Source organism: Mauremys mutica, chromosome 6 (assembly GCF_020497125.1).
Source record: "Mauremys mutica isolate MM-2020 ecotype Southern chromosome 6, ASM2049712v1, whole genome shotgun sequence".
Taxonomy (NCBI): domain Eukaryota; kingdom Metazoa; phylum Chordata; order Testudines; family Geoemydidae; genus Mauremys; species Mauremys mutica.
The window spans coordinates 127,791,791-127,815,138 of NC_059077.1; the positions used below are offsets into that span (position 1 = coordinate 127,791,791).

At 47.9% G+C, this 23,348-nt stretch overlaps 2 long non-coding RNA genes across 2 annotated transcripts; one reads left to right on the plus strand and one right to left on the minus strand.

Moving 5' to 3' along the window:
• The first annotated feature begins 1,707 nt into the window (after positions 1-1,707).
• LOC123372435 lies at positions 1,708-10,334 on the plus strand. The gene is made up of 3 exons (XR_006580286.1): positions 1,708-1,880; positions 5,880-5,955; positions 9,708-10,334. It is a non-coding gene; the product is annotated as an uncharacterized LOC123372435 (long non-coding RNA).
• Positions 10,335-15,479: 5,145 nt separating this feature from the next.
• Positions 15,480-23,333, minus strand: LOC123372287. The gene is made up of 4 exons (XR_006580188.1): positions 21,196-23,333; positions 18,006-19,696; positions 16,021-16,133; positions 15,480-15,712 (listed from the first exon to the last, which is right to left on the minus strand). It is a non-coding gene; the product is annotated as an uncharacterized LOC123372287 (long non-coding RNA).
• Between the last annotated feature and the right edge of the window lie 15 nt (positions 23,334-23,348).

Genomic DNA, 23,348 nt, shown 5'->3' on the forward strand with positions numbered 1-23,348 from the left:
GCATAGGCACACCCACCCTGCCTAGCATGAACCCACAGCTGCCAAAATGGTCACTTTGGCTGCTGTGGGATCCCCAGTTTCTCTGTTATTGGGGCAGGAAGAATAAAGTGTTGTTACCCTGATTATATGAATCAAGGACAATGAAACTGTTTGATGACAGAGAGACTCGCCATCAACTAAGTAGCACTTGCTAGACAAGGGACATGGGTTCCAAACTTTGTGAATTGAGAGAGATGGCTGCCTGCCCTCCTGATATGCCAATTGTACCTTCGTCTCTCTCAACTGTGCAATATCAGAGCTAATTTTAATTCTATTGGAAGTCTAGTTACAGGCTGCTGAGCTGAATTCATGTTGGGCCAATGGTGCACCTGCACTGAGACTTCTATATGAAGAGCTAAAATCAGTGAGGGCTGTAGGGGGGGGCTGAAGTTGCTGAGCAGCTAGTAGAGTGGATCAGTTTGTGGAACGGCTGGAGTGGCTCATGGCAAAGGCTGCAGCAGAACCCCATGGAGAGGCAGGGCAGTCAGACTTGAACTATGTAAGGTGCCCCTTAACACCGCTGTGCCTACTCCCCCCCAGCTGGGAGGTAGAACTCTGCAGATAAACTTTTGAACTCTGGGGCTGCACTGACCAGGGACAGAGACTTTTGGGTTGTTGGACTTTTGGGTTGCTGGACTCAAGAGACTTTGGGGGTGTTAGACTTTTGGGACATTGGGTGATCTTTTGGGTTGCTGGACTTAAGACCCCAAGGGTGGGTCTTTTGCTCATGGTTTGTGTTATGAATCCTGTTTGTGGTGTTTCCCCAACATAATGCCACATCGTTTCTCCTCCTTTATTAAAAGGATTTTGCTTCACTCAGATTTTGTGCTTGCAAGAGGGGAAGTATTGCCTCCTAGAGGTCCCTGGGGGGTGATATGTAATTGTCCCAGGTCCCTGGGTGGGGGCTCGAGCCAGTTTTGCATTGTGTTATTGAAATGTGTAACAGGTTGGAACTCACCCCCACGGCGCCTCCTGCTGGTGATTCTGGGAATTAGCTCTGTTCCAGCGTTCGGAGCACCCTCTGTAGGCTGGTGATCCACCTGTCTTCAGGCCCTTGTGTCCCTCCCTGGACCCGGTGCCCTCTTACATGGGGTGCTGCCCCCTAGCAGTAACCCCTTTCTCTCTGGGTCTCCCCTCCTTAGGGAACCCTCACCCTCTATCCCCACCTTGCCTCAGTATTTGGCTACTGCCAGTCATTGTCTAGCCCCACACCCTGGGGCAGACTGCAGTATCAGCCTACTCATCACTGGCAAGGAGGGTTTGGACCTGCTGCTTTGTCCTACCCCTGGGCCGCCCTCTGCGACCCACAGTACCTATTGGCCCACTGCTAGGCCGCAGCCTGGGGCTTTCTAGGCTGGAGCTCCCCGGCTCCTCAGCCTTCCCCAGCCCTGCTGCACTCAGGTACCTAGTCTCTATTTCCCCGCAACTAGGCCCATCTCTCTCTATAGCCAGAGAGAGACTGTCCGGCTTCTGGCTTCTCTGGCCTTTTTATAAGGCCTGTGGCTGAGTTTGGGGCGTGGCCTCACCTGCAGCCACTTCCCCAATCAGCCCAGGCTAAAGGCTGTCTTCTCAAGCCCTGCCAGGCCACTTTTTAAACCCCTCTGGGCCGCAGTGGGGTCCACCCCGCTACAAAATGGAACTCAGATACTGAACCCGGTCCTTGTTGCTGCCAACTCAGATGGACAGAAGGGTTACAGAAAACAAACAAACAGAAAGATCTGAGCTGAGCAGATTAGGTGTCCTGTTGTGGAGCAGCACTTGAGACAGCTCAGTCTCTCAGGTATAATACCATGGTAACTGCTGCTGGTTTACAGATAAGAGCATATTGCATCCAGGTGCTGGTGAGTACAGCAGTTTTCTTCTTTACTGAGCTTTCTATAGAGATCCTTTCCTTTTGCTCTGCAAGATTGGGGGCTTGTTACAGAATCAGGAAACTACTAGCGGCTTGTGTGCGCTTTAAATCATCTGTTACAGTGATGACAAGTGACAGGGAAAACCTAGAGCATAAGCCTGACTGGCCAGTATTCTTGCTCTAGAAGCAAATGTCTTGCAAAGCAGTTCATTTTCCATCATTTTATATTTCTTCCCATTAAAATTAAATAAGTATTTGTGCATTTGTAAGGCACCTATCACTGTGGCTTCTATGCATTACAATAATATAAATAATGTAGCATTGCTAGCCAAGAAACCTCAACAGAACATTCAACAAGTTCTCCCAGCTACAGGTATTGTCATTCACTAATAAGAGTGGTGGATGAATGTTCAATATATAACCAAAATAACTGAATTACCAACTCCCTGCCATTGCAGCTGCCTTGGCAGGGGGGACCTCTCAGTCCCTCCTATTGTCTGCCTGTGGCACACTGTAGGTTCATCTCTGGGGGCTGTAATACTTGGATTTACTTCAGGTTCTTGGCTTGGTGTGCGGGTGTGTCTACACTGCAGTCAGACACCCATGGCTGCCCCCCTGGGGCTCAGGAGCTGTCTAATTGCTGAGATAGAGTTTCAGGCTCAGGTAGCAGCCTGAGCTCTGGGACCCTCCAACCTTACAGGGTCCTAGCACCCTAGCTTCCACCCGAGGCCCCACATCTACACAATTTAAACAGCCCCTTAGCCTGAGCCCTGTGAGCCTGATTCAGCTGGCATTAGGGCTGCCAACTTTCTACTCACACAAAACCGAACACCTCTGCCCCACTCCTCCCCAGTGCCTTCTCCGAGGCCCCACCCCCTCTCACTCCATCCCCCCTCCCTCTGTCGTTCGCTCTCCCCACCCTCACTCATATTCACTGGGCTGGCTCAGGGGGTTGGGGTGTCGGAGGGGCTGAGGGCTCGTGCTAGGGGTGTGGGCTCTGGGATGGGGTGCAGGAGGGGGCTCCAGGTTGGGCAGGGGGTTGGGCGTGGGGGGGTGAGGGCTCTGGGGTGGGGCTGGGGATGAGGGGTTTGGGGTGCAGGAGGGGGCTCCAGGCTGGGAGTGAGGGGGTGGGGGCTCCAGCTGGGGGGGTGGGCTCTAGGGTGGGGCTGGGGGTTTGGGGTGCAGGAGGGGGCTCCAGGCTGGGAGTGAGGGGGTGGGGGCTCCAGCTGGGGGGGTGGGCTCTGGGGTGGGGCTGGGGGTTTGGGATGCAGGAGGGTGCTCTGGGCTGGGACCGAGAGGTTCGGTGGGGAATCAGGGCTGGGGAAAGAGGTTGAGGCACGGGGGTGGGGTACAGGCTCCAGGCGGCACTTATCTCAAGCAGCACCCGGAAGCAGTGGCATATTCCCCCTCTGGCTCCTAAGCAGAGGTGTGGCCAGGCAGTTCTGCACACTGCCCCATCCTGCAGCTCCCATTGGCCGCAGTTCCCAGCCAATGGAAGCTGCGGAATCGGCATTTGGGGCCGGGGCACTGCGTGGAGCCCCCTGTCTGCCTCTACGCATAGGAGCCAGGGGAGGGACATATCACTGCTTCCAGCAGCCACGCAGAGTTGCAGCAGGCAGGGAGCCTGCCAGCCCCACTGTGCAGCCAACCAGACTTTTAATGGGCCGGTCAGCAGTGCTGACCAGAGCCACCAGGATCCCTTTTCGCCAGGCATTCCAATAAAAAACCAGACACCTGGCAACCCTAGCTGGCATGGGCTAGCTGAAGGTTTTTAATTAGAGTGTAGACATACCTCAGGGCCTGTGCTATACAAGAGGGCAGTCTCTCTGGTGGTCCCTTCTGCCCTTAAATGCTATGATTACCTAGATTTTCATGGCTCGGATTACAAGCACATTTGTGCATTTTGCCACAAATTCAAAATGTGCCCACTTTGTGAAAAATATGCACTCTGGGCTCTGTGAAGATGAGCCTATGTTTGAGCGCATCAGGTTACACTGCAAGTCATGCACAGTTTCATTCAGAAGACTGAATGTTTTCAAAGCCAATTTACAGCTTTCTCCCAGTTATGGAAAAGATGCAAGATCATGTTGTGCAAAACTGTGGAGACGAATTCTTCAGGCTCAGCTCCAGCAAAGAACATGCTTAACTTTAAGCACATGAACAGTCCAATTCAACGCAATGGGCCTTGTTGCTCAGGGATGAGATTTTCAAAAGAAAACAAAGAGTTGCTTTTCAAAAGCACAATGGGACTCATGCTCCAACCTCCCTTAAGCACTCTAAATTCTAAACACTGGCGTGCCTTCCTGGATCTGTACTTTGCATAGTATCATGTGCGCGCATCAGGGCTGGCTTTAGGCACCAGCAAACCAACCATGTGCTTGGGGCAGCACATTTTCAAGGACGGCATTCCGGCCATCTTTTTTTTTGTTAAATTATTATTAATTTATTTATTGCTTCGGGCAGGAAAAGCTTAGAGCTGGCCCTGGCAGCAGCAGAGCGTGGTGGGCGCGGGGCACCTTGGGGCCACTGTGGTCACGCTGTGGGGGAGCAGCGCCCGCACCTTGTAGCAGGGCCGGGCAGGCATCGAGCGGGGGACACTCGGGCTGGCGGCCGCCTGCAGATGCCACAGGGCAGCCGCTCCCCAGCACCGCAGCCGGGGCTGGGCAAAGTGGCCCGAGTCGCTCAGGGACTGCGGCAGGGCGGCCAGAAGCAGCAGCAGCAGTAGCTCCCCTGACTCCTCGGCCTCCTGCCAGGGCGGTCCCCCGGCTCTGCCCTCCTGGGTCCCGGCTGGTCCTGGAGGCGGGAGCCCCAGCTGGAGGGACCCTGGGCTGAGGCGCGGCCTGGGAGCCCCGCTGCTTACCCCGACCCTGCCAGCACTGGACCGGCTGGAGGTGAGGGGGGAGCGGGCAGAGTCAGCATTGGTGCGGGGGAGCCCAGGGCTGGGGGTGCAGGTGGGGGAGGGCACTGGTAGGGGGGGTGAGAGGCCAGGGCTGGGGTGGGGGGCAGCCAAAAAATTTTTTGCTTGGGGTGGCAAAAAACCTAGAGCCAGCCGTGGTGCGCATGGCACTTTACAGATATATAGCATGGCAGGATGTTGCATCGCAGAGGAGCAGGGACAGAGTCTGACAACCCATGTGATCATAAGCAGAGAGTTCTTTATTCATTTCCAGCATGCTCTTATATCCCATTATGGCAAGCAATCAAACAGTTGCTAATTGGTTAATTAAATATACACAGCCGCAGCTGTAACCCCATCCTAATTAACATCCTACACACCTGTTTGACTTATCATCCTATTTACAGTTAGCTGGCCGATGAGAGCGCGCCCAAGGTCAGCCCTTTATACACAATTCCCAGCGTTATCGACTCGTCCCAGAAGCCTAAACAATCTCAGCATTTCACATTCTATTCCCAACAGCAGGATACCTGCACAAGGCATTTTCAATCTGAAATAAAGAGCATCTACCAGAGGACAATATACTTATGGCAGGTTCACCACCCTGAGCCACTCTCTCAGCAGGCCCTGTTACCTCAAACACAAAACCTTGAGGGTAAACGTCCTTCCTCCCACTTTTTCTCAGGGTTTCCATCCCTCTTCCACAGCCTGGGGAGGGGACTCCAGATCACCCCTCTCCCTCCCAAGATTGCCAGTCCACTGACACAGTCCCTCTCTAGTACGGGCAGAGAGCGTTCTATCCTAGTTCAGTGCCTCCTACAGGTACCCCCTGCTGTTTTCTACAGCTCGTAAAGTCTCTCCCTTTTCTACCCCCACTGTCTGAGTGGGTCAAATTACCTTCATATTCCCCACCTGGGGAGAGGAATTGGCAGTGTCACAGCTGGGGCTGAGCCCTGTCTCCCTTTAAAGGGCTAGCCACACTGTGACAGGTCCCCTCAGGAGTCTTTTCTGTTGGAAAAAAAATCACAAACAATGCAGCATATCCTTGATAACGGGTGTGAGTTTAACACACTGTTTTCCCTCCTATATTAGGCTCTCCACAGGGACATCAGTTTGCATGAAGAGCACATTAGTTTCATATTTTCTGAAGGAGCTAGATGACAAACAGGTGACGTATCTGAGACTGGGATGGGGGAATTTATTGCCTGAATCAAAGCCCACCAAAGTCCATGGAAAAACTCCCATAGATTTCATTGGGCTCTGGAGCCTGCCTTTGGCTCTAGACAGTTCCCCTTTCAAATTTTGCATCCTGTGACATTAAATTAAGGGCCTGGCCTTACAAGCTGTTGAGCACCCAGAATCCCCAGTGATTTCAGTGGCAGTTGCAGATAGTCAGCATTTCTCAGGATCAGGCCCTACTGTAAATGTGTAGGGATTTTCAAGCTGCTTAGTACTTCAATAGGAGACTGCTTAGTACTTCAATAGTTCTTTCCTTCTGCAAAGTGCTGTACAAGCACTAGTGAAACCCCCTCACAGCACCGGTCAGGTAAACACTATCGTTCTCATTTGAAAAGATGAGGACATTGCAGCAGAGAGGTAAAGTGACTGGATCAAGGCCACAGAGGCAGTTCAGTGTCAAAGCAGGATTACAGTGCAAAAGTTCCTGGTACTTACTCTGTATCTCAGCACTAGGGCAAGATCTCTTTCTCCTTGGCACCTCTAAACCCTGATTCAACAAAGCATAACTTCAATGGGATTTAAGCACAAGCTGCCAGGACTACTCATGTGCTTAAAGTTACGCATATGCTTAAATACTTTGTTGAACTGAAGCTCAAATGCCTTGCATACATAACTGTGAATTATCCTTCAGATTCCACAGAACTTCTAGCTCTTAGGTCAGATTAAACATGCAATGCATTTTCAGGCCCTGGTCCAACAAAGTACGTAAGCAGGAGCTTAACTTTAACCACATGCATAATCCCACTAAAATTGATTGGGCTATATAAGTATTTAATGTTGGGCATGGGTTCTGCTGAATTGGGGCCTCCAACAGGGTCCAAATTGGCATGGGCAGCCTGGCATGAGCTGGAGAATGGGCAGAGTTATGAATATCAAGCAGTCAAATCATTTTTTTCCCGTTTGAATGGTTAGCTGCTTTTCTGGTCAGGCAGCTTCACACTAATAAACCCCATGACTTATGAATGATCCATGACTTTCCATCTATAATTTGAGTGATATTTGATTTTGCTTTCAAAGTTTTTTTCTTTTTTTAAGTTCCCTGCCAATACTGTATTTCTGGCAGCACTACAATGCCCTGGGCTAATGCTCTGCTACTCAGAGTTTGAGAACAAATAAACCTAAATGGCCACATTTTCAAAAATGCTCAGCGTCCAGCAGCTCCCCTAGAAACATCTGAATAAATCTGGCTACTTCACACTAGAATGCTGCAGCTTTCCACTGCGAACAAGGGAGATTCCCCACACTCTGTCCTTGCTGGGAACTCTGGTTGCTGTTGAGCTCTTTGGAAGATCTGAGCCCAGACTTTACAAATAGAAATTGTTCAATGGACAACTTTGATCCTAATTGAAAATGAGAACAGCAGTCTCATCCCATGTGTCCACAACACAAAACCACCATATTATGATGTGTGAATGGCAGCCTCTGTTCAAGAGGGACCCAAGAAATCGGTAACATGGATGTCACAAGTCAGGATTTATGTACATGGGCTGATCTATGCCTTAGGGTGAAATTTACATACCTGTCCACTGTGATGCTTGATGTAGGTTACTGTTGTGCTGTTATAAATGTCAGTTCCAAGAGCACTGCATTCACATTGTCAAGGGGTCCACTCACCACAGTGGCACCTCCTGCTGGCCACCCTGGGGATTAGCACTGCTAGATGGTGCCTCTCCCATTGTCTTCTCACCCTGCAGACCCACCTCACTCCAGGAATCCCGGTATCCTCTTCATGACTCGGCCCTCTGGCTGGGCCACGATCCATGTCTCCCCCTTCTGAGGTTACCCAAAGTCCTTCTGTGCAAAGATTCCCAGGCAGTCTTCACCTGTGCTGCCCTGATGGTGCCCCTTCCCCCAATGGCTAGCATAGGAACCATCCTCTACTCCAGGTTTCAGTCCAGTGACCCTCGGCTCAGCAGTTCTGTACTCTAGCCACTCAGCACTCAATGCTCCTTCCTAGTCCTCCCCTAGGAGTACCAGCACCAAACCGACTCCCTTCTCTTCCCAGGGAATGACTACAGCCTGCTACCTTCCTGCAGTGCAGCCTTTCCCGGAAGCCCCCTGTCTACTGCCAGCTGCCTGTCTGGCCTCTCCTGCACAGCTGAGCCTATTCACAATCAACCCTGCTCCCTGGCTCTCCCTCCAGGTGCAGCCTGTGGAGTTAATTGGCCTACCTGGCCACCTTAACCCCTTCAAAAGAATACCCCATCTCACACAGAGAAAATTAAAAAGAAATACCATCAACAAATAAAGCTACGGTATTTTGCAGAGAAGCTGCTTTGATCATATATGATTTAAACCCACAACAAGAACTGCTGTGCTTTATCTAGTGTGGAAACCCTGGAAAATGAGTGTTAAAAGCTCATTCCCCTCTTTCTTTTAGAAAGACATGTTTGAATTTAATAAAGATAACAAATAATTAAATAATCCAAAGGATATTTTACAACAATCTGGTCAAAGAACTGGGAGGGTTTGGGACAGAGCCTGGCAAGTTCATCTGGCCAACCAGTGTGACCATGACTCTGGATGGAGATCTGGTTGTGAAAGATAGTGGAAACAAAAAGATCCAGCTCTTCAGCCCTGATGGTTGCTATAAGCATAGGTTTTCCTACGGATCTGAACCAAGAAAAGGTCTGGGAGATGTAGCATGCACCCAGGATGGCTTGTTGCTTGTCACTGATGGATCCAAAGCCATCAAGGTCTTCTTTAAAGATGGTGAGATGATCCACCAGCTGAAGTCTCCCAAAATGGACTGGAATCATTCCTACAGGATGGCAATCCTGAAGTGCAATGATATTGCAGTGACAGACTGGACAGATGGGGGAAAAGTTCACATCATTGAGGTGGACTGGAGAATGAATGCCATCCTGAAGATGAATGTGATAGATGGCTTTCATAGACTAGAGCACATCACAGTCAATAAGGTACAGTATAGCACAAACTACTAACACAATTATTTACATTGTGGCAGTTCCCAAAATGCACTAAGTGCTTTCTACACACAGTCTCTGCCCCCATGAGCTTGCAATTTAGGATGAGCAATAATTTTAATGATGACTCTTTCGTTAGCCATAAGTTACGGAACAAGGTGGCAGAATTGTAAGAAACAGAGCTTTATTCAACATTCTGTAAGGCTAGTACTCCATGCTGAGGCGCTGCTATTTCCCTCCGTGTCACAGCCCTGTAACAATCCCCCCTACTGCCAGGCTAACATGCCTCCCTGATCAGCCAGGATTACTATAGCAAAGCCAAAAATTGACCCCAGATCTCTTGGTCTCTGTCCATTGCCTTAACCGCAAACGATCCTTCCTCTCTTGTACTGATTGGCTGAAACAGTGCACAGAGTAAGAAGAATGTTTGAGCAAAGTGTATGATGAGTGGTTTTGTTCTGTAGAGTCCTGATGATTCTGTTGAATGAGAGACACTGGTTTTCTTGCGAGATCAGGGTAAGATCCATTCACAGTTTCTCCACAAACCCACTAGGCTGTAGACAAGCTAAGTAGTAGTAGAATTCAAAGAATGTTCTTTTTGTTGTTAATAAATTTTCTTTGTGACTCTGATACGCCTTTAGCATCCAAAGTCTGGAATAGATTTCTGGGTTATTTAGTACCAGCAGTAAAGCCAAGCCCGTTGGAATTCTAGCAGCTCTAAATAGGGTACTATCACTTTTTTTCCCCCTGGCAGAGTGAAGAGATACTGGTTACTGAAGGGCAGCTCTTTGGAAAATACCAAGGCTGCTGCCTCAAGATTATGGACAGTGAAAGAATTCTGAAGAAAGCAATTGGACCTTAACTGTGGCAACAAATTCACCTTTGTGAATCCCTCTGGAGTCTGTGTAGATTCAAATGAGAACTTGTTTGTTGCAGATGAAGGACAGAACTGCATAGTGATGTTTAACCCCGATGCATCCCTGATTGCTTTAGTAGTAACTCAAGATCTAGAGGGCCCTCGTGGGCTTTCGGTGACCAAGCATGGGCTCTTGGCAGTAGCTGACTGCTACCATCACAGTGTGAAGTTCTACAGATACAGATGAGAGTAGGTGAATGCCTTAGCTCAGCAATTGAACTTGCCTCAGTAAATACCTTTGTAGATGGTGAATAAAATAGAAATGTAAAAATCTAGGTTAACATGGGACATAATTGTGATCACTGGGCTGTTTCTACCAAGCAGAAGAAAACATTCTAGCCTTATGGAAGGAAGCACTATGAGTTAGGACTTGGAGCCAAGGACTCCTGCATAATAATCTCAGTTCTGCTACTGCTTTACTATATGGTCTTGGGCAAATCACAAGCTTATATCCCATCACAGTTCCTGCACCTGGTAAATAGGATTCATGCTACTTACATACCTACCTGACCAGAGACTGGTACAGAAGAATGAATGTTTGGATGCTGCATTGAAGATATAAAATGCTATGTAAGAATTAATTGATATTATTCTCAGGTAATCCCAAATTCAGAGGTAGTTTAGAGTGTGTGCCAGGTTTTTTCTGATTATAAGTAAGGGGAAAACTAGGATTTCAGATTGGCTGTGCAGTCACTGTTGGTAAATACTGATGTTTGAAGAGCTAATTAAAGTGATCAGTTCTGTTCATTTGCCTAATGCTATTAGGATATGAGTTTGCGACTTGTAAACTCTCCAGATGTGCTGGGATGCTATCTGTACTCTCCTGAAGATAGGGTTCTCCTACATGTGGCCGCCGAATTGAGACTATGAGAGGATTTGTATTCAGGGCTCTTTCTTATTTTTTTGCTGTAATGGAGATGCACTGGGAATCATTCAAATATCTCCTCTCGCTGCAGTTTTTCCACCAACTCCGAATGTGTTGTAATAATCTCTGTAACCTGCCTTCCTGCCATCTGGTTTGGTCAAGAGGCTTTTACCCAAGCCTCTCACTGGATTCTAGTTGCTTCCTAATATAAAGTATCTTGATTCTTCTTCTTTAAGAAGGGGAGTGTTAAATAAGAAGGGGAAATGTTAAATATTAGGGGGGGTTTTCTCTTCATAGACACAGAAGATCATGAGAAGTACTACAGGAACTTCTCTTCCTGACTTCAGAATTGCAAAGAAATAATGGGTCCTCACTTCAGGAATACTAACAAAGGTGGATAACACCAATATGTTAAAAAAAACAACCCTGTGAATTAGTCAGTTATGATTTATCAGTAAGTATCTGCAAGTGGGTAAAAAAGGGTAAGGAGGTATACACTGAGATAGGTTACATGCCAAGGGGCCAGAAGGGAGGAGCAGAGCAGGACGATGTCAGAAGATTCAAGTCATAGTTTGGGAAAACATGGTTACTTATATTATAGTAACTGTGATTCTTTGAGATGTGCTACCCATGTGAATCCCACTCATGGTGCATGTGCACCTCACCTGCCATCCACATGCACAGAGACTCCAAGAAAAATATGGTGACTTTAACTTTCAATCTCCTCTTAGGCCTTGTCTTCCATAGGAGAAAAGGTCTGTTTTTCAACATGTGTGAGCTAGCACATACTAAGTGAGAAATCTGCCTCCATGCACAGGGCTGACCAAAGACCAATGCACCACTTGAGCTGTCACTCATAGGCCTGGTCTACACTAGGGGGGATCAACCTAAGGGTACGTCTTCACTACCCGCCGTATCGGCGGGTAGCAATCGATTTCTTGGGGATCGATATATCGCGTCTCATCTAGACGCGATATATCGATCCCCGAACGCGCTCATGTCGACTCCGTAACTCCACCAACGTGAACGGCGGTAGCGGAGTCGACATGGGGAGCCACGGACGTCGATCCCGCGCCGTGAGGACGGTAAGTAATTCGATATCAGATACTTCGACTTCAGCTACGTTATTCACGTAGCTGAAGTTGTGTATCTTATATCGATTTTCCCCCATAGTGTAGACCTGCCCTCAGATATGCAACTTCAGCTATGAGAATAGCATAGCTGAAGTCGACGTATCTTAGTTCGACTTACCTCGCATCCTTACGGCGCGGGGTCGACTGCCATGGCTCCCCCGTCAACTTTGTTTCCGTCTCTTGCCGAGCTGGAGTACAGCAGTCGATGGGAGAGCGATCGGGGATTGATTTATCTCATCTACACTAGACGTGATAAATTGATCCCCGATAGATCGATCGCTACCCGCCGATCCGGCAGGCAGTGTAGACTTAGCCATACATTCCCTTAGGGTATGTCTACGTCTCAAGCAGAGGGTATAATTGCCATCTTGAGGAGACATACCCCCACTAGCTCTGATCAAGTTAGCATGCTAAAAATAGCATGCCAGGCAAGCAGCAATGCCACCCAAGTACATACCTGTCCGAGATGTGTAACCTACACACCTCCTGCATGTGGTGTTCTGTCTCCTCTAGAGGCACTGAGACCACTTAGAGAGAGATTATGATTCTGCTTTACAGCCTGAGCTAACAGCCAGTTGACTTTCAGCTCATGCACTAAGCTCCAAAGGGCCCAGGTTTGATCCTGATGACTGAGGTGTCAGTGTTACACTAGACAGGTACTTGTGGTGGTTAGCCCCTCACAGTGCCACAGCTACAGTCTGTTTTTACCACTCTCGCTATTTCAGCTAGCATAGATATTTCTCATCAAGTTGGGAATTACACCCCTGGTTTGAAGTGCAGACATACCCTTAGAATCATAGAATCATAGAATATCAGGGTTAGAAGGGACCTCAGGAGGTATCTAGTCCAACCCCCTGCTCAAAGCAACCAATTCCCAACTAAATCATCCCAGCCAGGGCTTTGTCTAGCCTGACCTTAAAAACCTCTAAGGAAGGAGATTCCATCACCTCCCTAGGTAACCCATTCCAGTACTTCACCACTCTCTGAGTGAAAAAGTTTTTCCTAATTTCCAACCTAAACCTTCCCCACTGTAACTTGAGACCATTATTCCTTGTTCTGTCATCAGGTAGCACTGAGAACAATCTAGATCCATCCTCTTTGGAAACCCCTTTCAGGTAGTTGAAAGCAGCTATCAAATCCCCCCTCATTCTTCTCTTCTGCAGATTAAGCAATCCCAATTCCCTCAGACTCTCCTCATAAGTCATGTGCTCCAGCCCCCTAATCATTTTTGTTGCCCTCCGCTGGACTCTTTCCAATTTTTCCACATCCTGCTTGTAGTGTGGGGCCCAAAACTGGACACAGTACTCCAGATGAGGCCTCACCCATGTCGAATAGAGGAGAATGATCACATCCCTTGATCTGCTGGCAATGCCCCTATTTATACAGCCCAAAATGCCGTTAGCCTTCTTGGCAACAAGGGCACACTGTTGATTCATATCCAGCTTCTCGTCCACCATAACCCCTAGGTCCTTTTCTGCAGAACTGCTTCCTAGCCATTCGGTCCCTAGTCTGTAGCAGTGCATGGGATTCTTCCATCCTAAGTGCAGGACTCTGCACTTGTCCTTGTTGAACCTCATCAGGTTTCTTTTGGCCCAGTCCTCTAATTTGTCTAGGTCCCTCTGTATCCTATCCCTACCCTCCAGCTTATCTACCACTCCTCCAAGTTTAATGTCATCTGCAAACTTGCTGAGAGTGCAGTCCACGCCATCCTCCAGATCATTAATGAAGATATTGAACAAAACCGGTCCCAGGACCGACCCTTGGGGCACTCCACTTGAAACCAGCTACCAACTAGACATCGAGCCGTTGATCACTACCCGTTGAACCCAACGAACTAGCCAGCTTTCTATCCACCTTATAGTCCAATCATCCAGCCCATACTTCTTTAACTCGCTGGCAAGAATACTGTGGGAGACCGTATCAAAAGCTTTGCTAAAGTCAAGGAATACCATGACCACTGCTTTCCCCTCATCCACAGACCCAGTTATCTCCTCATAGAAGGCAATTAGGTTAGTCAGGCATGACTTGCCCTTGGTGAATCCAATCTGCTATTTGCCAGAAGAAACCCTCGTCCACCTCATCCCCCTGGTCTGGTGGTCTATACAGGGGCGGCTCTAGGATTTCCGCTGCCCCAAGCAGGGCGGCACGCCGCGGGGGGTGCTCTCGCGGCTCCAGTGGACCTCACTCAGGCACGCCTGCGGATGCTCCATCGGAGCCGCGGGACCAGCAGCCCCTCCACCTGCCGCCATCCCGCTGGGACGCCGCCCCAATCGCGCGCTTGGCGCGCTGGGGTCTGGAGCCGGCCCTGGGTCTATAGCAGACTCCCACCACGACATCACCCTTGTTGCTCACACTTCTAAACTTAATCCAGAGACTCTCAGGTTTTTCTGCAGTTTCATACTGGAGCTCTGAGCAGTCTTATATACAGTGCAACTCCCTCACCTTTTCTGCCCTGCCTGTCCTTCCTGAACAGTTTATATCCATCCATGACAGTGCTCCAGTCATGTGAGTTATCCCACCAAGTCTCTGTTATTCCAATCACATCATAGTTCCTTACTGTGCCAGGACTTCCAGTTCTCCCTGCTTGTTTCCCATGCTTCTTGCATTTGTGTATAGGTACTTAAAATAACTCGCTGATTGTCCCGCTTTCTCGGTCTGAGACAGGAGTCCTCCCCTCTTGCACTCTCCTGCTTGTGCTTCCTCCCGGTATCCCATTTCCCCACTTACCTCAGGGCTTTGGTCTCCTTCCCCCAGTGAACCTAGTTTAAAGCCCTTCTCACTAGGTTACCCAGCCTGCTTGCAAAGATGCTCTTCCCTCTCTTCGTTAGGTGGAGCCTGTCTCTGCCTAGCACTCCTCCTTCTTGGAACACCATCCCATGGTTGAAGAATCCAAAGCCTTCTCTCCGACACCACCTGCGTAGCCATTCGTTGACTTCCACAATTCGGCGGTCTCTACCCTGGCCTTTTCTCTGCACAGGGAGGATGGACGAGAACACCACTTGCGCCTCAAACTCCTTTATCCTTCTTCCCAGAGCCACGTAGTCTGCAGTGATGCGCTCAAGGTCATTCTTGGCAGTATCATTGGTGCCCACGTGGAGAAGCAGGAAGGGGTAGTGATCTGAGGGCCTGATGAGTCTAGGCAGTCTCTCCGTCTCATCATGGATCCTAGCTCCTGGCAAGCGGCAGATCTCTCGGTTTTCTCGGTCAGGGCGGCAGATAGATGACTCAAGCCACCCTTGCACTTGTTTTCTAACATGTAACATTCTCTACCTTAGAAATCAGATCTGAAATTTGCTTAAAGTGTTCAAACATGCTGTGGGGCACTTGGTTTCCTGGAAGGTGTGATAACAGACACCAATGCTGTACATTCTTCCTGGGGTTGTCCAAAAGGAATGTCTCATTATGAAGCTTTAAAATATTGTTTACAAAACCCAAGGGATTTGGTGGCCTTGGAACATGAAACAACACTGACCACAAAGTGGTTAAAGAATAAGCACAATGCATTAATAAAACCTTTTAGCAAACCAATAGGTTATTGGTGATGTGTCTTTAAACAACCAATTATTTTAATCCAGAGATTTGTAATAAAACCATTTTATGTTAACTATTTAAACAACCATTTTATTTTTTAAACAAACTAAAACAATAGCATTAGTACAATATTAACATGGTCATAAGAATGTAGGAACCTCAAAAGGAAATCTAGTTGGCCCCTTGGCACCATGGCAGGATTACATATTAATAAGCCTTAAGGATTCCAGGGTGTGCAAGACAAGACAGATGGTGGTATCTTCAATCTTTAACATGCTCCTTCCTTTACAATCTTTATATTCTTGCCATGTTCCCTAGGGAAAACAAGAAAAAACTGTCAAGCTTTCTCAAGCTGGGTCACAGGTATGCAATGTTCTGGGGCACTGCTTTCATAGATCAGATGCACAATGCACCCAGTCTGAATAGAGACTCCCTACACCCAAAACAGATACTGAAATCTTTGCTGTCAACTCCAATCTTTTTACATAAAAGGAAAATACCAGGCAAGCTTGCATTGCATCCTTCCACTGCCTACTATATGTCATACTTGAGAAACAACCTGCCTCAGCAGCTCAGCACATCTTCAGTCAGATGGCACAAAGAGCATTGATATGAATCTCACCTGCAGTAACTGCAGAGCTCACACTTGTTCCGGTAGGTTGTCCCATCACTGCCACAGACAGGGTGATAATACAAAATACACATTGGTTTGAGGATGTAATGAACACAAACAGGCTGGAAAAATTGAAAGAAAAATCATGAGATCAGTATTTCATTATTTAGAGAAAGCCAGAGTGAATACAAACCAGAGGGCTACATTCTGCCCTGATATACACACACTGAGCAATCGCCACTGAATCCAGTAGAGAAGCATCGGGTGTAACTCAAAGTCTGGCCCATAGCCACAGCTCACACAGCACTGATCGTGATCGACGGAAGAGTAATTTTTACTGCTAAAATTTATTTGAAAATGAAATTTGCATATGACACCTACATTCAATCAGAGAATTTTATACACCCCTTGGCTAGTAACAACATTGATTGTAAGAGAAATGGGGGAGATTTTCAAAGGCCTCATTGGCAGGTAGGCACCAAACTTCCAGTGAAAGTCAAGGGCAGTTAGGTACCTAACTTGCAGTTGTGTCTTTGAGACGCTCCCCCCCTTACCCTTTCGGGGGAAGAGCTAAGTACAGCACTTACCAACAGAAATAAGAGAAAACTCAAAGTTCCACCTTAGACAGGTAATGTGGAACTGATTAGGATGGAAATGCTGAATGAGCAGATGTGGTCATTTGCCAGGGAGTTAAAGTCATCAGTAACTTTCTCTAGGTTTAAGCAAATATCAGTTGATGTTACATAGTCTTAGGCATAATTAAGCCCTTTTGTACAGAATGTTTCTTTTGCTTTATGCACCACCACCTCCATTTAGATCACAAAGGAAACTAAATAGCCTGTCCAATGTTGGACCATGTTCAATAGTCATTCATGTAACAATCAGATAAAAACTTTCTCACTGGTCTCCCTTTATGGAAAGGGGAGTGATCAGGGGACTAGAATTGTCTTGCACAAAGGTGACAGGAACTGAATATCCTTCTAACATTTTGCCTCTAGATACCTTTGACTTTTGTCAATGCCAGACATTTGAAAAATGTCACTTCCACTTTCAAAGCAATGAGAGTTAGAGCTGCATACATAGATGTTTTCCCAGGTTCATTGTTTCAGCACTATCAACATTAATGTCAGGTTTGCTGTTTCCCATCAAAAAGGCACCTACCGCTATTATACAGAACTATTTCTATCTCACACACAGTACATTTTGCAATTCCTGGGTGTCAAATTTCACCTGTGAATTACAAAATTTATGGCAATGACACACAGTCCCTCCCATGGATGGTAGATGTTGAAGCAGCAGAAAAATAGTGATCTGGGGTACAGTAACCAGTCTCACTCACAGTCCCCTGCTTTCACCACTATACAAGACTGGCTCTGCCATGTGTGCTTATAGAAAAAAATATACACTCCACTCCCATGTATTCTATAATAATTATATACAGAAAATAGCAGACAGGGAATGGGATGAATTCAGGTTGATGACAGTGAGCAACAGAGCTGGGTGAATAAATTGTAACAACATTTTTTTCAATCAATTTTGCCTGTTTCATTGTCTGCAAACGGATAGTGATTTCTCCATATTCAAAATTCTTTGCTTTTTGGGAATAATTACCAGCCTGTAGCTTATTCATGAGGAATTTGTAGTGAGCATTTGATATTTAACATTTTAGCTGCGTGGAGTAATTTTGATCAGACACAAATCAAAAGATACGTTTCTGGTCCCTGATTGGCTGAGTGAAATTTTGACTCAAGTTTCCAGTTTGAATACTTGTGTTTAAAAGTTCAAAATTTGCTTTTTGTGCCTTGTCACTTAAAATTATCTATTGCCTGGTCATTCCTGCCAGTAAACTTGTTTGTTAGACTGTTTGTGGAAAGCAGAAGGGTGCAAGACAGTCATAGCAAATTTGTTTAAAAATTCAAATGAATATAACAAGTGCTCAGTTCTATTGAACAATATTTCATACATGTAACAGAGTAAAGAAAGAAAGATCTTACATAGCTTGGGAATTGTCCAGTTCTATTTAGTCCTTCATATCTTCCTGTGCCTTCCTCTGAAATACAATTTGTTCTTATGAAATCAAAACCTACTCTTAAAGTGGTGAAAAATGCATCCATGATCAAACTTTAGTGAAATGTGCAGAGAATTAATCTATGTAACCATGTGCTCCGCATCCTCCCTCAGTATGTTTGCTACAATCATTTGTTTTAATTTAGATTGGAAGATTTGGGGCAGGGACTGTCTTTAATGATGGGCAAAGGACTGTGCAGAACTACATCAAACCGGACGAGGCAATATGAATGTTTCCCTTAGGCAGTCTCTGCCAGGGCTACCTAGCTCACAGCCCTGGTGCCTGGGGCAGTTTCTGGGGCTGCATGCCAAATTCCCCCCACTAGCAGAAACTGGGCAAGGACCAAACAAAGCCATAATTTCTCTCCCTCCCCCATACACTGGCCCGTGGCACTGGCTTATGCGGGGTGGGGGATGGAATATGCTGCACCCCTTAAAGGAATGTCACAAATTCCCCCCCCCAGCACAAACAAGAGCATTGTAAGGCACAGTCCTTGTGCACCCCCAGATCACACCCAACACTGTGAACTGCTTGCAAATAGCATGATCCCTTTATGGGTGAAATCCTGGCCCCATTCATGACAATGGGAGATTTACTGCAGACTCCAGCGCAGCCACCATTTCACTCTATGTATTTATACAGTGCCTAGCACAATACAGTCTCCTTCTTAACAAATAATAAAATAAAAGCTGCAAGAGAGGGCAAAAATAGGTAATAAAATTCCAAGTACTGATCATCCGCCCCTTGTAGAAAGGTCACAGTTAAATAAAAGAATATTGGGTCAGATCCTGTAGTTTGCTCAGCTTTTGGCTGAGGAAAGACTGAGGACTGTAGGAATTAGCCCATTGACTCTCAGGACTTGATCCTCCAGATGCGATAGGATGTAGTACTGTACTTACTACCAGGAGTAACTCCATGGAAATCAAGAAGATAAGCGAGTCTGCAGCACCCCCGAAATATCAGGTCACTTGTATTTAGTGGCTCAGCTGTAGATATAGGTAGCTAATGCCAACATCCAAGTTTGAGAGTTTTGGTCCAGTGTTTCTAAGCAAATGAAAAATATACCCCCCTGCAATACAGTGAAACAGGAAGGAAAATATACGGAGACTTACCGGCAAAAGCAGAGAAGCAAAAGAAGAGCACAGTGATGTGAACTGTAAAATTCATCTTGATTTTGACATAGCCCACACACCAGTAGATCAAAAAGCTTTGATCTGATACAGTTTCTGGGCAGCCGTTAACAGTAATTCTTTTCATAAAGAAGTGTCTATTATATAGGCTGGGAAGTGCCAGAGTTGTTTATTCTTGGTATTTAACTCTTTCGCTTCTCACTGACTCTTCAGAAACTCCACCTCCTGCTTCCTTCCATGTCCTGCTCAATTCCCCTGACTGCTCTTCCCCTGCCCTATCCCCGAGGAAGCCCTCTAATCAATTTCCCTCTCACCTAATAAATTCCATCTACAGCCAAAACTCTGATCATCCTCTGATGACCTGGAGCAACCTCCCATTCACCAGCACCCCCGTTATCCTATCCTGCTCATCCCGCATTTCACCCACCTTTCCCAATGGCAATACCCTCACCCCAAGTAACCCATACAACTACCCCTAAGAAATACCCTCCTGTAGTGAGTCGGTGTGGCTCCCCTCCTGCCCGGCAGAGGGAGCTGCCCTGCCAACACCTCAGTGGGCGGAACTTCCGCCCCCAGTCCCCGCCCCCCGGAAGTCAAGGGGCGGGGCAGGAAGTAGAAAAGGAGCACGCCCAAGCTCAGTCAGCACCCAGCCACTGCCGAGAGCAGACGTGCCTGCGGGAGCTCCCGGCTCGGAGCCCTCCTCGGCCCAAGGTAACTGCCCTGCCTGGCCGGAGCTTCCCCACGCCCACTACCCAGAGGAGCCCGTGGAGCCGTACTGGGAGGAGCCCCCAGGATTGCCGAGCGCCCGCTACGAGGAGGAGCCCCCTCGGCCCTGCTGTTACCCAGAGGAGCCGCCCGAGCAGTCCTGGCCCAACTTCCCAGAGGAGCTGCCGGACCTGCCGCCAAGCCCTCCACCGGAGCCGATGCAGACCGACTGGCCTGAACCGGGTGCGACGGACAAGGTAGGCCTTGAGGGGGAGATGGAGTGTAGCCCGGGGGTAGCCGACCCTTGTCCGGCTGAGGGCACTGATGTGCCCATGTCAGTGTGTTGCGGCCAGAATCCCCACTGACTGCAGCGGATCCACGCCGCTGCTAGGGCCCCGGGCTGGGACACAGTGGAGTGGGTGGGCCTGTGTCCCCCCCTGCCACCCCACTCACGGGTGGCAGTCTCCCCCTCAACCCAGCGCTCCGGCATAGAAGCTTGCACTTGCCTGTTGCTGCGCAGCTCCTGCTGCAAGGATCTGAGCCCCCTGAGCAATTGTTTGCTGCCCCGCCCTGATCGAGGGCTTGGGCTTTATAGACTGAACTGCTGCTCAGCCCTGCCTGAGGGTCTGAGCTCTGCTTCTTGTTACTGCCCGCCCTGAGCTAGGGCTTGGGCTTACAGACTGAACTGCTGCTCAGCCCTGCCTGAGGGTCTGAGCTCTGCCTCTTGCTGTTGCCCTGCCCTGCTCCAGAGGGCCAGGGCTTATTTGAACTGCGGTTGCCCCGCCCTGCTCCAGAGGGCCAGGGCTTATTTGAACTGCGGTTGCCCCGCCCTGCTCCAGAGGGCCAGGGCTTATTTGAACTGCGGTTGCCCCGCCCTGCTCCAGAGGGCCAGGGCTTATTTGAACTGCGGTTGCCCCGCCCTGCTCCAGAGGGCCAGGGCTTATTTGAACTGCGGTTGCCCCGCCCTACTCCAGAGGGCCAGGGCTTATTTGAACTGCGGTTGCCCCGCCCTGCTCCCGAGGGCCTGGGCCCATCTGTGCTACTGTGTGCCCAGCCCCTGCTCCCGAGGGCCTGGGCCCATTTGAGCTACTGTCTGCCCAGCCCCTGCACCCGAGGGCCTGGGCCCATTTGAACTACTGTCTCCCCAGCCCCTGCACCAGAGGGCCCGGCGATCTAACGTTGTTCCCCGTGACTCCTAAAGGCTAGCAGGCGAACAGAAGTGAGTCGGTGCGGCTCCCCTCCTGTCCGCTGGAGGGTCGAGCCCCGACCAACCGATTACACCTCCCCATAGCAAATTCCCCCACTACAACAGGAACTCGACTCATGTTGCTGGTTACAACATGCGCTCAATGGAAGAATCATGGGTGAAATTCCCTGGGCTATTACGCAGGTCAAAAGAGATTATCATAATGGTCCCATCTGGCCTTAAAATCTATGCAGCTATGATTTTCAGAGATACTGAGCCCCCACAATTCTCACTGACTTCAGGGGGAGATGTGGGTGTTCAGCACTTTTGAAAATTGGGTCCGGGGCACCCATGTGTGTCTACCTACATACACAGAGCTTCTATCCAGGGAGATATCCCACAGCCCTCACCAGCAGCAGGAGTGGTCTTATTGGAAGTCCTCAGGAGGAGATGTCTTTTGGGAAGTAGCAGGCCAGTCTGTTCCACACACTAAGAGCAATTTCATCCTTCTTCTGTGGGAGAGCGATGTCTGAGAACTGTTTTTCTTCCATTCCTCTGCATGGGTGGGCGCCGGGGGTGCAGTGAACAGCATAAGCTGCTTCTTCCTCTTCTTGGAAAGTGGAAGAATTTAGGATAGCTTCTTTCATTGGAGCAGGAAGCCCAGGTGGAGACTCCTTAGCTCCCACTGTGGAGCCTACTGGTGGTGCTAGGTCCCCAGTGGGGCATATCTGTTGAGGGCCTCAAGTGCCATACTTCCTGCTCAGCAGGGCTGGCTCTAGGTTTTTTGCCACCCCAAGCAAAGAAAATTTTGGCTGCCCCTCCCACCCCCTTTTTTTGGTTTTTACACGTTTGCACTTTGCAATTTTTTTGTTTTGTTTTTTGACTGTTTAAAATTTAAAAAAATGAAAACAGACAATTTGTAGTTAGTGAAATAAAACAATTTCCTACTAGTGCCTCATTTCATTGTGAGCATTGAGACATGTTTGAGAAACCCTTGTCTTGGTCTGATCAACTGTGAATACTTTACATTCCGAGTCCAACTGTTCAGTATAAGTGAATCTGACTTTTCTCAAAGCTGGACGTGTGTTTGAAAGAATAATTCTCCCCATTTTCTAAATACGGTATATTCTCCTATTCAGCCCTTTCTTTACCAAAGTGACAGAATCTGCCAACCCTATTGCTGTTCCAGTGCCACATTTCCATGCTATGCTAAGCCAGACCTTCTGTAGGGAGTATTTCTTGTTAGTATGGCACAGGAACAAAGGTAAAGCACACACAAAATCTGCAGAGGTTCCTTTGCTCTGGCAGGAGAGGGAAAAATAACTGCCAAATCTGGTTCACAGCTGAGATCAGACTGATTGAGTGTAGTAACAAAGCCAAGTAAAGTTTAAAATGGATTTAAGGTTAACAGTGTGGCCTTGGAAAAGACCATTTGAGCTTTTTGACTACAGTCTCTGGCTTTTGTCTTTTTGGGGCACAACCTGAAAGTTACTTGTTATCTGTATTTATTTTTTGGAGTTCTGATCTCAGAGCATAACTTTTTGAAGAATATATTGGTACATCCGTAAAAGAATTTACCATTTTTTGTTTAATCTTTAAAATGCTTGCATTTTTAAATGACTCCTTTTTCCATTTATATGTAAGTGTGATTCCCCAAACGATGGAGTATTTATTTGTTTTATTTTACCAAAGTTAAATATATATTGTCCTCTTTCAGGTAAGACCCTATTCATGTGCTGGAGCAGCTTATATGAAGGAAATATACATATAAAGCATCTAAAGAACACAGTAAAAGCATTTAACCATTGTACTGCTGTTATAGTACTATAACAAGTACTATTGAGAAATATATTGTGGTTTCTGAGCATTTATTAGAAATTTAAATATTCTTAATGCTCATCTCATTTAATATTTGTCCTGGGAATTACGTTGTTTTCACATAAGAAGCAGAGCATAGAAAGTGTGTGCTTAGGTTCTGATCAGAGGCTCACTAAAGACAATGGAAAGAGGGCTGCCGACTTCAGTGGGTTCGGGATCAGCCTCTTATAGTCCAACCTTGTTAACTAAATTAAAATTCGATAAGCCTGGTGGTGAAATAGGCTCTGGGGAACTTTCAGTCCATTCTGAGGCTCTCCCTCCCTCTCATTGTCCACTGGAGTGCTCCAGGTGGGACTGTCTCGAGGGTCCTCTAGGGAGCTGCCCACTGCCTGCTGATCGCAAGCTGCACCCAGCATTGGCACTAAAGAGG